This window comes from Microcebus murinus, chromosome 8 (genome assembly GCF_040939455.1).
Source record: "Microcebus murinus isolate Inina chromosome 8, M.murinus_Inina_mat1.0, whole genome shotgun sequence".
In the NCBI taxonomy this organism is placed as follows: domain Eukaryota; kingdom Metazoa; phylum Chordata; class Mammalia; order Primates; family Cheirogaleidae; genus Microcebus; species Microcebus murinus.
The window spans coordinates 107,247,887-107,260,407 of NC_134111.1; the positions used below are offsets into that span (position 1 = coordinate 107,247,887).

Consider the following 12,521-nt stretch of genomic DNA (forward strand, 5'->3'; position numbering starts at 1 on the left):
GGATCTTCGGGGGCGGGGCCGGATCCCGCGGCTCCCATTGGCTGGCATATGAGGCGCGCGCCACGATTGGCTAGCATTCCCAGACGCTTGCCCGATTGGCTGAGATCGGCCTGGGCGGGGTCGGCGCCCGCGCCTGCGTCAAGAGCCGCCTGCTGTGGTGGCAGTACCCACTTTCCCGGCCGGTAGTCTGCGACCTAGGGCGCGCGGGCAGTCGCCGCCTGGAGAGCCGGTGCGGGCCGTGGGCTGGGCGGCCGCCGGCGGGAGTCTGGGTGCGGGCCGGGCCGGGCCGACGCGGGGCAGGGGCTCGACCGGCCGCGCCGCGTCCCACGGCGTTCTGGAACCTGGTCCTGCAGAGCGCGGCGGGGCGGGCCTGTCCGGGCTCCGGCCACGCGGCGGCGCCAGAAAAACGCGGGCTGGGCGACGGCGTGTTTCCGTCCTGTGCCTCCGACTCCTGTGACACGTGAGTCGCGACGAGTAAAGGAAGGGGGAATCCCGGGATCACCCCAGCTCCGCCTGCAGAGGAAGGGGCTGGGTCACGCAGCGCCCCTTCCCCGGTGATCAGCTGTTCCCGGCGTTCTGCGTCCCCAGGGACGGGGCGCCGGCACCCGGGAGGACGCCGCGCGCGCCCGCGGGGCATTCCTTGCTGGCCGCCCACGAGCGAGGACGTGCAAAGTCTGTTCCATTCCACACTGTTAGCGAATTGCAAGTTTATCTTCTCGGGGGCAGAACTGAGACAAGAGCAAACCTTCCATCCGCCCAGGGACATCTGCATAATTGATACTCCCTGCATGTCCTTTTTCTTGTCTAATGTTCACCTTATCTTGTGTAAAGTACCGTGTTTCCCCGAAAATAAGAACTACCGGTAAAGTAAGCCCCAGCAGGATTTCTAAGCATTTGTGCAATAGAAGCCCTACCCTGAAAATAAGACCCAGTGACGGGCGTGGCTACGCAGCACGCATCTGCACAACCCGTGCGTGTCGTCGTGGAGCGGTGAAGACAGGCAGCCCTTCTCATCTGCCCCATCCTGACAGCTACTATCGCAGAGGTGACCGGAAAGGTGCGGGCAGCCCCAGCAACAAGGCCGGCTCCCCGTCAGGTCCCGGCTATCCTGTGCGTGCTGCAAGCTGAGGCTTGAGGGGACAGTCTCCTCAGTGAAGTGAGGAGCCGGCCGCTCAGCCTTAGGTGTTGTGGGGGGGGGGGAGAAGAAAAGCTGTGGCTGCCATTTTACTCAGCACTGTGAGCCTCTCTCACCCCTCTCCCCCAAACACACCAGGGGATAAGGGAAGAGCTTCAGCAAGCTATCTCCTACTGAGCCCAGAGAGAATAACACATCCCCTGAAAATAAGTCCTAGGGTGTCTTCTTGAGGACAAATAAATATAAGACCCTCTCTTATTTTTGGGGAAACACGGTACAGATTTCCTGGTCTCTCAAGAATGTGACCATTTCGTCTAACTACCCACCCCCTTTCCCCTTTAAAACCTCAGGTCCCAAATCCTGCCTCACAAAACCACCACAGATTTGTCTGTGGTTTGTAGTTTTACCCAAGTGTGTCTTCAATGTTGGCTTAATAAACTTCCAATGATTGAGATCTCTGCCTCAATCCACTATTTGAGGTTGTCTGATGATAAAAATTCTGTGTCACAGGAAGGTGAAAAAGTCCTAAGAACCCCTAGCATCTAGAAAGCATTTAGTAATGTTTGCTGTTATCCTGGGGACATCCAGGCTGCTTGGACATTTTTTAGGTGAAGCTCTTTATTTTATTTATTTAATCCTCTTTTATCCCCCCACGCTTTGTTCCCCGGGCCAGAGTGCAGTGGCATCATAGCTAACTGCAACCTCAAAATCCTGAGCTTGGCCGGGCGCTGTGGCTCACGCCTGTAATCCTAGCTCTTGGGAGGCCGAGGCGGGCGGATTGCTCAAGGTCAGGAGTTCAAAACCAGCCTGAGCGAGACCCCGTCTCTACTATAAATAGAAAGAAATTAATTGGCCAACTGATATATATATAAAAAATTAGCCGGGCATGGTGGCGCATGCCTGTAGTCCCAGCTACTCGGGAGGCTGAGGCAGGAGGATTGCTTGAGCCCAGGAGTCTGAGGTTGCTGTGAGCCAGGCTGACGCCACGGCACTCACTCTAGCCTGGGCAACAAAGCGAGACTCTGTCTCAAAAAAAAAAAAAAAAAATCCTGAGCTCAAGGGATCCTCCTGCCTCAGCCTCCCAAGTAGCTGGGATTACAGGCACGCCACAACCACACCTGCCTAATTTTTCTGTTTTTCATAGAGAAGGGGTCTCGCTATGTTGCTGTCACTGGTCTCTAAATTCCTAGGCTCAAGTGATCCTCCTTCCTTGGTGTACCAAAGTCCTAGGATTACAGGCGTGAGCCACTGCACCCAGCCAATTTGTTGTATGAAATGTCCAATTTTGAATCAAAAGTATAGTTTCTTATATCTCAAACAAGAAGCGATACAATTAATCAAAATATGCACCTAAACTATTGACACAGTTTTACCATCTTAACAGTAGCTTATTTATGCCAGCAGCGAAGAAGCCCAGAGAGCGAGTGGCTATGAAATCGTGAAAGGCGTTTTGCACGGCTTGTTGAGAATTGAATAATTTTCCTTATAAGAAGTGGTCCAAAGCCTGGAAGAAGTGGTAGTAAGTTGGTGCAAGGGCTGGTAAGTACAGTGGATGACGAGAGTTTCCAAGTCCAGTTTTTGTTGTTTGTGCAACATGTGGTTGCGCCTTGCAAAAGGATTGGCTTGTCTCTATTGACCAGTCTTGCCTGCTTCATTGCAAGCATCCTCATCATTTCATCCAGTTGGTTGCAGTAGACATCCACTGTAATTGACTGATCAGGTTTCATGAAGCTGTAGTGGATAATAACAGCGCTGGACCACCAGACAGACACCATTAGCTTTTTTTGATGAATATTTTATTTTGGGCTATATTTTGGCATTTTAGTCAACCATTGTGCCGAATGCTTGCAATTGTCTAAAAGAATCCATTTTTCATCACACGAAACAATACAGTGTAGAAATAGTTCACCTTTATATTGAGACAGCAAAGAAAGACAAGCTTTGAGACGATTTCTCTTCTGATGCTTGTTTAATTCATGTGGAACCCATCTATCCAGCTTCTTTACCTTGATGATTTGTTTCAAGTGGTCCAATATTATTGGAATAGTAACATCAAACCTTGCAGCTAATTCATGCATAGGTTGAGATGGACTCGCTTCCACTACAGCTTTCAGCTCATCATTATCCACCTGGGTCTCAGGTCACCTACCTGGCTCATTTTCAAGATTAAAATCACCAGAACGGAACTTCTAAAACCACTGACGTACTGTGCGTTCATTAGCCACATCCTTCCCAAACACTTCATTGATATTTTGAGCTGTCTGTGCTGCATTCATTCTATGATGGAACTTGTGTTCAAAAATAACACAAATTTTTGACTTATCCATGGTCTCTTAAAAATTGCTCTAACCAAAAAAAAATTTGAAAGATAATCAAAATCCAAAACATGCGTTTGAAAAATGAGAGTGTATCTTCACAATAAAAAAAAAAAAGAAAGGAAAAAGAAACCAGAAGTGTCAAAGTGAGATGTTAAAGATATCAACTGTCAAACTCAGTACTTAAGGAAATTGGACATTCCATATTTAATAATGTAATATTTCTGATGTCTAAAATACTAATATCTATTTGAGCCAAATTGTCAGTTGTCAGCTAGACATCACTTTCTAGCTTAGCAGAAGAAAATGTAGAAACTACGTTTTCCAGAATCTCATCTGTGTAGCTCTGTGTTAGAGTTTGCCAATGCGAGGCACTCAAAACTTTGAGGCCATTATTCTTAGGAGGGCAGTCACAGCCAGAGCGTGGGTCTAAAGAGCGTTTGAGAACCGCCTGCTTCACTACTTCAGACCAGGACAGCTTTCTGGTGTTGTGATGGGCTTCCTGGTGAGGTACCCTAGCACTATGGTCACACATGTTCAGCTCAGAATAAACCTCTTTAAATTATTTTACAGGGTTTGGGTTCTTTTTCTTTGACAATACCTAGAGTATGTTTTCCTGACAGCACCCTGCCTGATTCAGTTTTGGTATCTGGAAGGGTGGTTTCCTTTCAGTCCTTAATGTTAAGCTTGGCCATGTGCATTCCAAAGGCTAATGTAATGTTCACAGCTGGCATGAGCCCCATTCAGGCAGAAGCTTTAAATTTTGTTTTGTGGTTCAGCCATCCCTTCCTGCCCCTAACGTGAAAACAGCCTGTGTCCTACCGTTAGTGCTGATTTTTCACCCCAGATCCTGGCATGAAGGTACACAAAGTGCAGCCACCGCAGCTGATAGGTACTGCCAACCCAGTAAATGACCGAGGCAAAGAAAAAAAATCAACGGAGGTTTTATGGAGCCAAAGTTGAGAAAACTCAGACCACAGACAAGCTGTGGCTGTTTTTTAGAAGGGGAAGTTGGAACCTTCAGCATTTAAAGGCATATAGAAGCCGGGCACAGTGGCTCATGCCTGAACTCCCAGCACTCTGGGAGGCTGAGGTGGGCGGATTGTTTGAGCTCAGGAGTTCGAGACCAGCCTGAGCAAGACTGAGACCCTGTCTCTACTAAAAACAGAAATTAGCTGGACAACTGGAAAAAAAAAAAAAATATATATATATATATATATATAAAAATTTAACCAGGCATGGTGGCGCATGCCTGTAGTCCCAGCTACTTGGGAGGCTGAGGCAGCAGGATCGCTTGAGCCCAGGAGTTTGAGGTTGCTGTGAGCTAGGCTGATGCCACGGCACTCTAGCCTGGGCAACAGAGTGAGACTGTGTCTCAAAAAACAAAGGGGAAAAAAATAAATAAATAAAGGCATAGAGAGAGAAAGGAAGCTGCCCGTGCAAAATTGTTACATTCTTGAGAGCCCCCCCGGACATTTACATTTTACATAAAATAAGCAGAATGTTAGAAGAGAAAAAGGAAGTGAAGAAGCATGAATCATGTAGATGTCCCTGGGTGGGTGGAAGAATGTCTGATTCTGTGTTGTGTCCAGTTATGTTACCTATAAAGATAAAATTATAATTCATATTAGTGTGGAATCCCACATGCTTTAGCTTTAGGTGCTAGACATAGTTACAATTTGCATGTCCTTGTTCATGGGAGGTCAGCAACGTATTTCCTTAATGAATGATCTATGGCACCAGTTCTTCACAGGTGCCTGAAGCCTTTTTTTTCTAATTGGCATATTCATTTCTGTTTGTGAAAATGTCCTTAATTTGTTGATGTAGCAAACAAATTTCAACCTGAATTGATAATGCAAAAAACATAAGATAATCTGCTTTGCAATTAACTTTATAGTTCAATTGCACACAGACAACATGCTACGTACAAAAACTTACTAACTGAACTACAGGTATTAAGTACTGAAAAATTAACAGTCTATTATCATTTATTTTATTTAACAATCTAGGAAGTTTGCAGCCATCAGCAGCTCCAGTGCAACTAGGAATTGAGGAATCTCGGTGGAGCTGTTAGTGTAGCGAACCTCGTAGGTAAAGTATGTGCATAGTTTCGATAGTGCATGTGAAGGGATCTCTAACTGAAATCGACCTCACTGGTTTGTTCTCACCAAACTGACCTGGGCACCCAACATGGCTTTTATTGTTCCTGATGTCAGCGCATGTTCTTTTTGTACAATAAACTCATGACCATCAGAAGGCATCGGTTTGACACGTGGCACCAGAGCCTTCCCAGCCACCGTAGGTTTTCTCATCTCCATCCATTGTGTTTTTAGGAAATGGTCTTTTGCTTCCCCAGGAACTTCGGTAGTTTCTTGTCAGCCACCGCAGCTGGTCCCCGAGTACCAAGTACTGCCGAAGCCCCTACTCCAGGGCCCCGGGTGCCTGAAGCCTTTACCTTCCCATTTGCGTGAGGAGCTGGGCGGGGCAGCCCTGACACTGGTCTCCTTTCTGCAGTAGGACCAGCAAGAAGTGACTGTTGTGACTCTGAAGTCACTGAGACTTTAGGATCGTTTGTTACCACGGCACAACCTAGTGAAAACTCACAAATACTAAGTAAGAATGGCCCTTAACCCTGTCTTTCATAGGTAAGGAATAAAGGAATGTCCCTTTGTCTCACCGAGGTCTCTTGCTATAGAATGTCCACCTTGTTGCTGTCCAGAGCATGAGGGGGTGGGGGTCACAGTGCGGGAGAGAGCCTTGCTAGGGTCACGCAGGGTTCCAGGACGGCCTGTGTCCAGAACTTGCCGCGCAGACGGGCGGGAGAAACACAGTTCACCAGGCTGTGAATGGTCCCTTCCTGCTCACCTGTGGGAGTGGGAGGGGAAGATAGAACCTGATGGCTGAGCCTGTGTGCTGGGGGGAGGGGCTGCCGCAGGAATTGTTCAAACTGCACAAACAGCGACGTTTGTTATTGAGATGCAAGAACCAATTTTTCTTCTGCCTATCCCAACATGGCATACCTCTCTTATCATTGTGCCTTTAACTGCAGGTCCCAGAGTACCAACCAGCTGCTGCTCAAAGCATCAAGATATTTCATTATCTGAGCTTTCACGAAGTCCAGAGTTAGCTAAGAGCTGCTTCTGCTGCTCCGTGTGATACTGGCCCCAATGAACAAATTTCAATGACTACAGATATATATGCATATATACACATATATATATGTGTATATATATATATATTTTTTTTTCCCTGAGTCTCACTCTGTCACCCATGCTGTGGAGTCAGCCTAGCTCACAGCAACCTCAAACTCCTGGGGTCAAGTGATTCTCCTGCCTCAGCCTCCCTAGTAGCTGGGACTACAGGTGTACACCACCATGCTCAGCTAATTCTTCAATTTTTAGTAGAGATGCAGTCTCACTCTTGCTCAGGCTGGTCTTGAACTCCTGACCTCAAACGATCAGCCTCCCAGAGTGCTAGGATTACAGGCATGAGCCACTGCGCCTGGCCCCCTATGTATTTTTTAAATAATCCTGCCCCTTAACTAACTACTTGACCTTTTGAGTTGTTTCCCAGAAATGGTGGCTTTTCTACAAAGCAAAGGAGCTGAAATTCTGGAGGCCGCTGGGCAGACTCCTGACACCAGGACTCACCATCCCCACGACCCGCCCCCAAAGCACCACTGTGGCCTGTTATTAGGGCACCACCACCTGCCCCAAGCCACGGGGCCCCTCCTTTAAAAGCCCAAGATCTCTGTTAGTTGGAGAGATGGATTTGAGGTGGCTTCTCCCAGTCTCCTGCAGGATGTCTGTGTCTGTGTATTAAAAATCCCTTTCTTACTTGGCAGTCTTCTGTCTCAGTCATTGGATCTTTGTGCAGTGAGCAACTGAGCCCAGAGCCCCTCCCGAAACTTCCTTGCAGTTTTGACAACAAGTGATGTCAAGTGTTGGGTCCACACCTTAGCAATTCTCTTGGCTTTTCCTTCAATGACCGCAGCATCCAATCCTGACAGCAGACACTGCTAACTGCCCATCAGAGTCCTTTTCACCATCTGTAACAAAATACTGGGCCCCACCGGCTGAAACCACAGAAGTTTATTTTTCACAGTTCTGGGGGCTAGAAGTCCAGGAGGGAAGTGCCAGCAGGGCTGCTGCCTGGTGAGGGCTCCGTGGTTGGGTTGCAGATGGCGCCTTCTCACCGTGTCCTCACGTGGCAGAGAGAGCTCTGCTGTCTCTTCTCACGAGGACCCCAGCCTGATGACCTCGTTCAACTTTAATTAGCTCTTTAAAGGCCCTGTCTCCACACACAGTCACATCAGGGGTTAGAACTTCACCGTCTGCATTTGGAGGGACACAGTTCAGTCCATAGGACTGTGCAGTGCAGCCCACTGCCCGCCACACGTTTCCCAGCCCTCCTTGCAGTTGGACGTGGCTCTTGACTAAGTCACCGCCAGTGAAATGTGAGCAGATGTGGCAGGTGCTCAGGCAGCAGGCTTGCATCCACCCCCAATCTCTCCTCAACACCCCCCTGTTGCAACCCAGCCTTGCCCACTCAGACAACGGCAAGGCCTTTTGGGCGCAGATGCCAGGCTAGATGTAATCTGGCCCCTGAGTGACCCTGTGGAGCTGCCTGCCTCCCAGACTGTTCCCACTGGAGCTGTTTCCCCGAAAATAAGACAGGGTCTTATATTTATTTTTCCTCAAGAAGACGCCCTAGGGTTTATTTCCAGGGGATGTGTTATTTTCCCCTCAAAGCCTCAGCTTGCAGCATGCACAAGATGGCCGTGATCTGACAGGGGGAGCTGACCTTGTTGGTGGGGCAGCCCGCACCTTTCCGGTCACCTCTGGGATGGGGCAGATGAGAAGGGCTCCTCTTCTTTCCCGCTGCGCAACAACATGCATGGGTTGTGCAGATACGCTGCATAGCCACACCCATCACTAGGGCTTATTTTCGGGGTGGGGCTTCTATTGCACAAATGCTTAGAAATCCTGCTAGGGCTTATTTTATGGGTAGGTCTTATTTTTGGGGAAACACAGTATCACGTAGAGAAACACAATTCAGTCTTCTCTAAGCCACTGCATTGTGGTTGGGCTTCTTTGGGGCAGTAGCTCAGTTTTCCCCTGGTTTCCAACTGGGGGCGATTTTGCCCCAAGGAAATATTTGGTGATGTCTGGAGACATCGTGGTTGGGGGGGTAGCATCTGGTGGGGAGAGGCCCGAGATGCTGGTAAACATCCAATGAAGCACAAGACAGCACCACACAACAAAGAGTTTCAGGCCCAAAATGTCCATTGTGCCCAGACTGAGAAACTGGCTCTAAGTATATAGCAGTAGAGAGAAAGATGGCCAGGGAGTTTTCTCTCTGGCAGTTTCTAAAACAGGGTTCTTCTTGCAAGAGTTTGTCATTTTTGTGTGTGTGTGAATGAAGAAAGATAAAAATTGATACCTGAGAGAAGTTATTTTCTTTCTTTTTTCTTTTCTTTTTTTTTTTTTTTTGAGACAAGAGTCTCATTCTGTTGCCTGGGCTAGAGTGCCATGGTGTCAGCCTAGCTCACAGCAACCTCAAACTCCTGGGCTCAAGCAATCCTCCTTCCTCAGCCTCCCAAGTAGCTGGGACTACAGGCATGTGCCACCATGCCCAATTAATTTTTTCTATATATTTTTAGTTGTCCAGCTAATGTTTTTCTATTTTTTTAGTAGAGATGGGGTCTTGCTCTTGCTCAGGCTGGTCTTGAACTCCTGAGCTCAAACAATCCGGATGCTTTGGGCTCCCAGAATGCTAGGATTATAGGCATGAGCCACTGCACCCAGCTGGAAGTTATTTTCAATACATGATATAAGAAGGACCAATACCCTCAATAATAAAAAATTTATTTTTTAGATGAAAGACATGAAGACCAATTTCTTTACAGAGAATTACTAAGGGACATAAAGATGAAAGTGGTGGAAGAAATACAGATAGGCAACAGATATGTAAATAAATATGTATTTAGCCTCACATAAAATTGAAAAAATACATTTAAAACATTGAGGGTTGGCAAATGTATAGAAAATATAGTCGTTGGGCATGTCAGTTGGTAACCTTCCCCTTGGGCAATTTGTTTAAAAGTATCAGCACTTAGGCTGGGCAGGCGAGGTGGCTCACGCCTGTAATCCTAGCACTCTGGGAGGCCGAAACGGGTGGATTGCTCAAGGTCAGGAGTTCGAAACCAGCCTGACCAAGAGCGAGATGCCGTCTCTACTATAAATAGAAAGAAATTAATTGGCCAACTGATATATATAGAAAAAATTAGCCAGGCATGGTGGCACATGCCTGTAGTCCCAGCTACTCGGGAGGCTGAGGCAGGAGGATTGCTTGAGCCCAGGAGTTTGAGGTTGCTGTGAGCTAGGCTGACGCCACGGCACTCACTCTAGCCTGGGCAACAAAGCGAGACTCTGTCTCAACAACAACAACAGCAAAAAGTATCAGCACTTAAAATGTGCGGCCAACCAGCAGTCCTATTTCTAATAATTTGTCCTAAAGAGCTATGAGATGACGTGGTGGATTACAGACAGCCGCTGTTCCACTGGGAGCAGGTTGATGCGCATCTATCCCCGAAGGCCGAGGGTACAGAGGCTGAAGAAAGAGGCTGACAAATCCAGTTTCTCAGAGGGAAACATTCAACAGAGACTCATGAGCAGAAGCCACGTCCCAGGTGGCTGGGAGACTGTGTGTTGGACCCCACACACTGTTCCCCAGACCTGAGGCATACCACGTGGGTGACTGTACAGGACAATTGGAGTCAACCCCTCAGAACAGGCAAGAATGTGAACCTGTCTGAGGCAGGGTTATGGTATGGCGTAGAGAAGATAAAGTAGAGGCATTCCTAGGGTTAGAGCCCACATGGTGGGTTAGCACCAACATGGAGTTGCTGTGGCCTCCACAGCCACAATCTTTGCTCCTTCTCCCATTGTTAGGTGGGGAGTCTAATTCCCCTCCCCTGGAATCTAGGTTGGCCCCAGTGACTTGTTTGACCAATAGAATGTAGTGAGGTGATGTCTTAGGGCTACCAAGGTGAGGTCACAAGAGTCTCGCAGCCTCCACCCAGGCCTCCTGGAACTCACTCTGGGAACCCTGAGTGGCCAGGTAAGACGTACCGCTACCTGGGACTGTTATGCTGGAGAGGCTACAGGAAGGTGTTCTGGTCCACGGCGCCAGCTGAAAGCATTCTTGTAACCATCCCAGTGACCTCTATGCTATCACATGGCACAGAAGAACCACCCAGCTGAGCCCTGCTGAAATTCCTGACTCAAACTGTGCAGTATAATAAAATGTTTCATTTAGACCACTAAGTTTTCAGGTAGTCTCTTATGCAGTGATAGACAACTGGAGCAGACACAAGGAGCTATATGTATAGGCAGGTTCACCAAAGCATTATTTATGACAATGAAAAATTGGAAACTGAATAGTGTACATCAGTAAGGACTTTGTTAAAGTAGGATGCACGAACACAATGAAATATATCTAGTCAACAGGATGAAGTTGAATGTTACCAATGCAGGCCCTTGGGCTCTCTATGCAATAGAAATTAACGAGAGGCCAAAGGGGAGCCAAAGGCAAGACTTTATTGGGGCTCCTGTTCGAAGTTAGGGCAGCAGCACAAAGGAAAAACCCTTAGGCTGCTTCCTTGAGTGTTGAGGGAGAGCTTTAAAGAGGCTCAGGAAGGAAAAGGGTGCCGTGTCAGCATGTAGCGGTGGAGATTTTCTTGAGTCTGCATAGTTCCATTACTTGCTTCTCCATATGTTGTATATCTCACTAGCATGTTAAATATCCCCCCCCCCGTGTGATTTTTAGCATTAAAATGAGATTATAATGAGGGAAAAGTCAGGTTAAGATCAGCGTGGGGGTCCCGGGCAGCCAGGTTCCTTATCAGCTGGTGTCAGCATCTTACTGCAGTGATCTTGGAAAAACATTGCTCAAGAGACAGACGGTTTGGCCCCTCCTTATGTGGGTACGGGTTGGATTCCAGTGGCCAGGAGGTCATTTGGGTTTCCTTTGCTCTTCTGTAGTTAATTATTCTGGGTCTTGCAGCCCCATGTTGCCTCCCTTTGTCAGAAGTGAGGCCCGAATCCTGCCCCCATACTGTCTCGGAATGAGTAAAGAAGGGCCAGAGGTTCTCAAAGATTATCAAGTTAAAAACATAAGTAGTAGAAAAATGGGTAGTGTGACAATGAGAATAACCCAATTAAAAAATGGGCAAAAGATCTGAACAGACACCTCACCAAAGATACACAGATAGCAAATATGTACATGAAAAGTGCCCACGGTCATATGTCATTAGTGAATTGCAAATTAAAGCAGCGAGCTACCTCTACACTCCTATTAGAATGGCCAAAGTCCAGAACTCTGGCCCTGCTGGCAAGCATGGGGAGAGACGGGAACGTTTACTCCCTAGTGGGGGACGCACAATGGTGCGGCCACTTTGAAAGACAGTTTGGCAGTTTCTTACAAAACTAAACATACTCCTGCCGTAGATCCAGTGATTGCACTCCTCGGCATTTACCCAAGTGCGTTGAAAACTACGTCCACGTGAAAACCTGCGCACAAATGAGTACTGCAGCTCTATTCATAATTGCCAAAATTTGGAAGCAACCAAGATGTCTTCCAATAGGTAATTGGATAAACTATAGTATATCCGTAATTGGAATATTTTTCAAATTGAAAAGAAATGAGCTATTAAGCCACAAAAAGGCATGCATGAACTTTAAATGCATATTGGTTAGCGAGAGAAGCCCTTCTGAAAAGACTCATACTGTATGGTTCCCATCATATGGCATTCTGGAAAAAGCAGACTATTGAGACAGTACAATGATCAGTGGTTGCCGAGGAGTTTTGAGGGGGAGAAAGGGATGAGTAGGTGGAGGATCTGTATGATGTGTAATTGGGGATAATTGACAGTATGCATTTGTGCAAACCCATGGGGTGCCACACAGTGAGTCCCAATGTAAATGATGGACTTTGGTTAATATTTTTCATCAGTTGTTAACAAATGTACCATACTAATGTAAAACGTTTATACCAGGGGACAGTGTGTG

The 12,521-nt window shown here is 47.4% G+C and overlaps 1 long non-coding RNA gene and 1 pseudogene across 2 annotated transcripts; one reads left to right on the forward strand and one right to left on the reverse strand.

Moving 5' to 3' along the window:
* Positions 1-122: 122 nt before the first annotated feature.
* On the forward strand, positions 123-7,286 carry LOC105866394 (uncharacterized). Of its 2 annotated transcripts, none has more exons than XR_001151858.3 (3): positions 123-460; positions 2,540-2,674; positions 5,807-7,286. It is a non-coding gene; the product is annotated as an uncharacterized LOC105866394 (long non-coding RNA). The 2 variants fall into 2 exon arrangements; XR_012920663.1 differs by having other exon boundaries at positions 5,965-7,286.
* LOC105866393 (elongin-C pseudogene) lies at positions 5,448-5,772 on the reverse strand (annotated as a pseudogene).
* Positions 7,287-12,521: the final 5,235 nt, after the last annotated feature.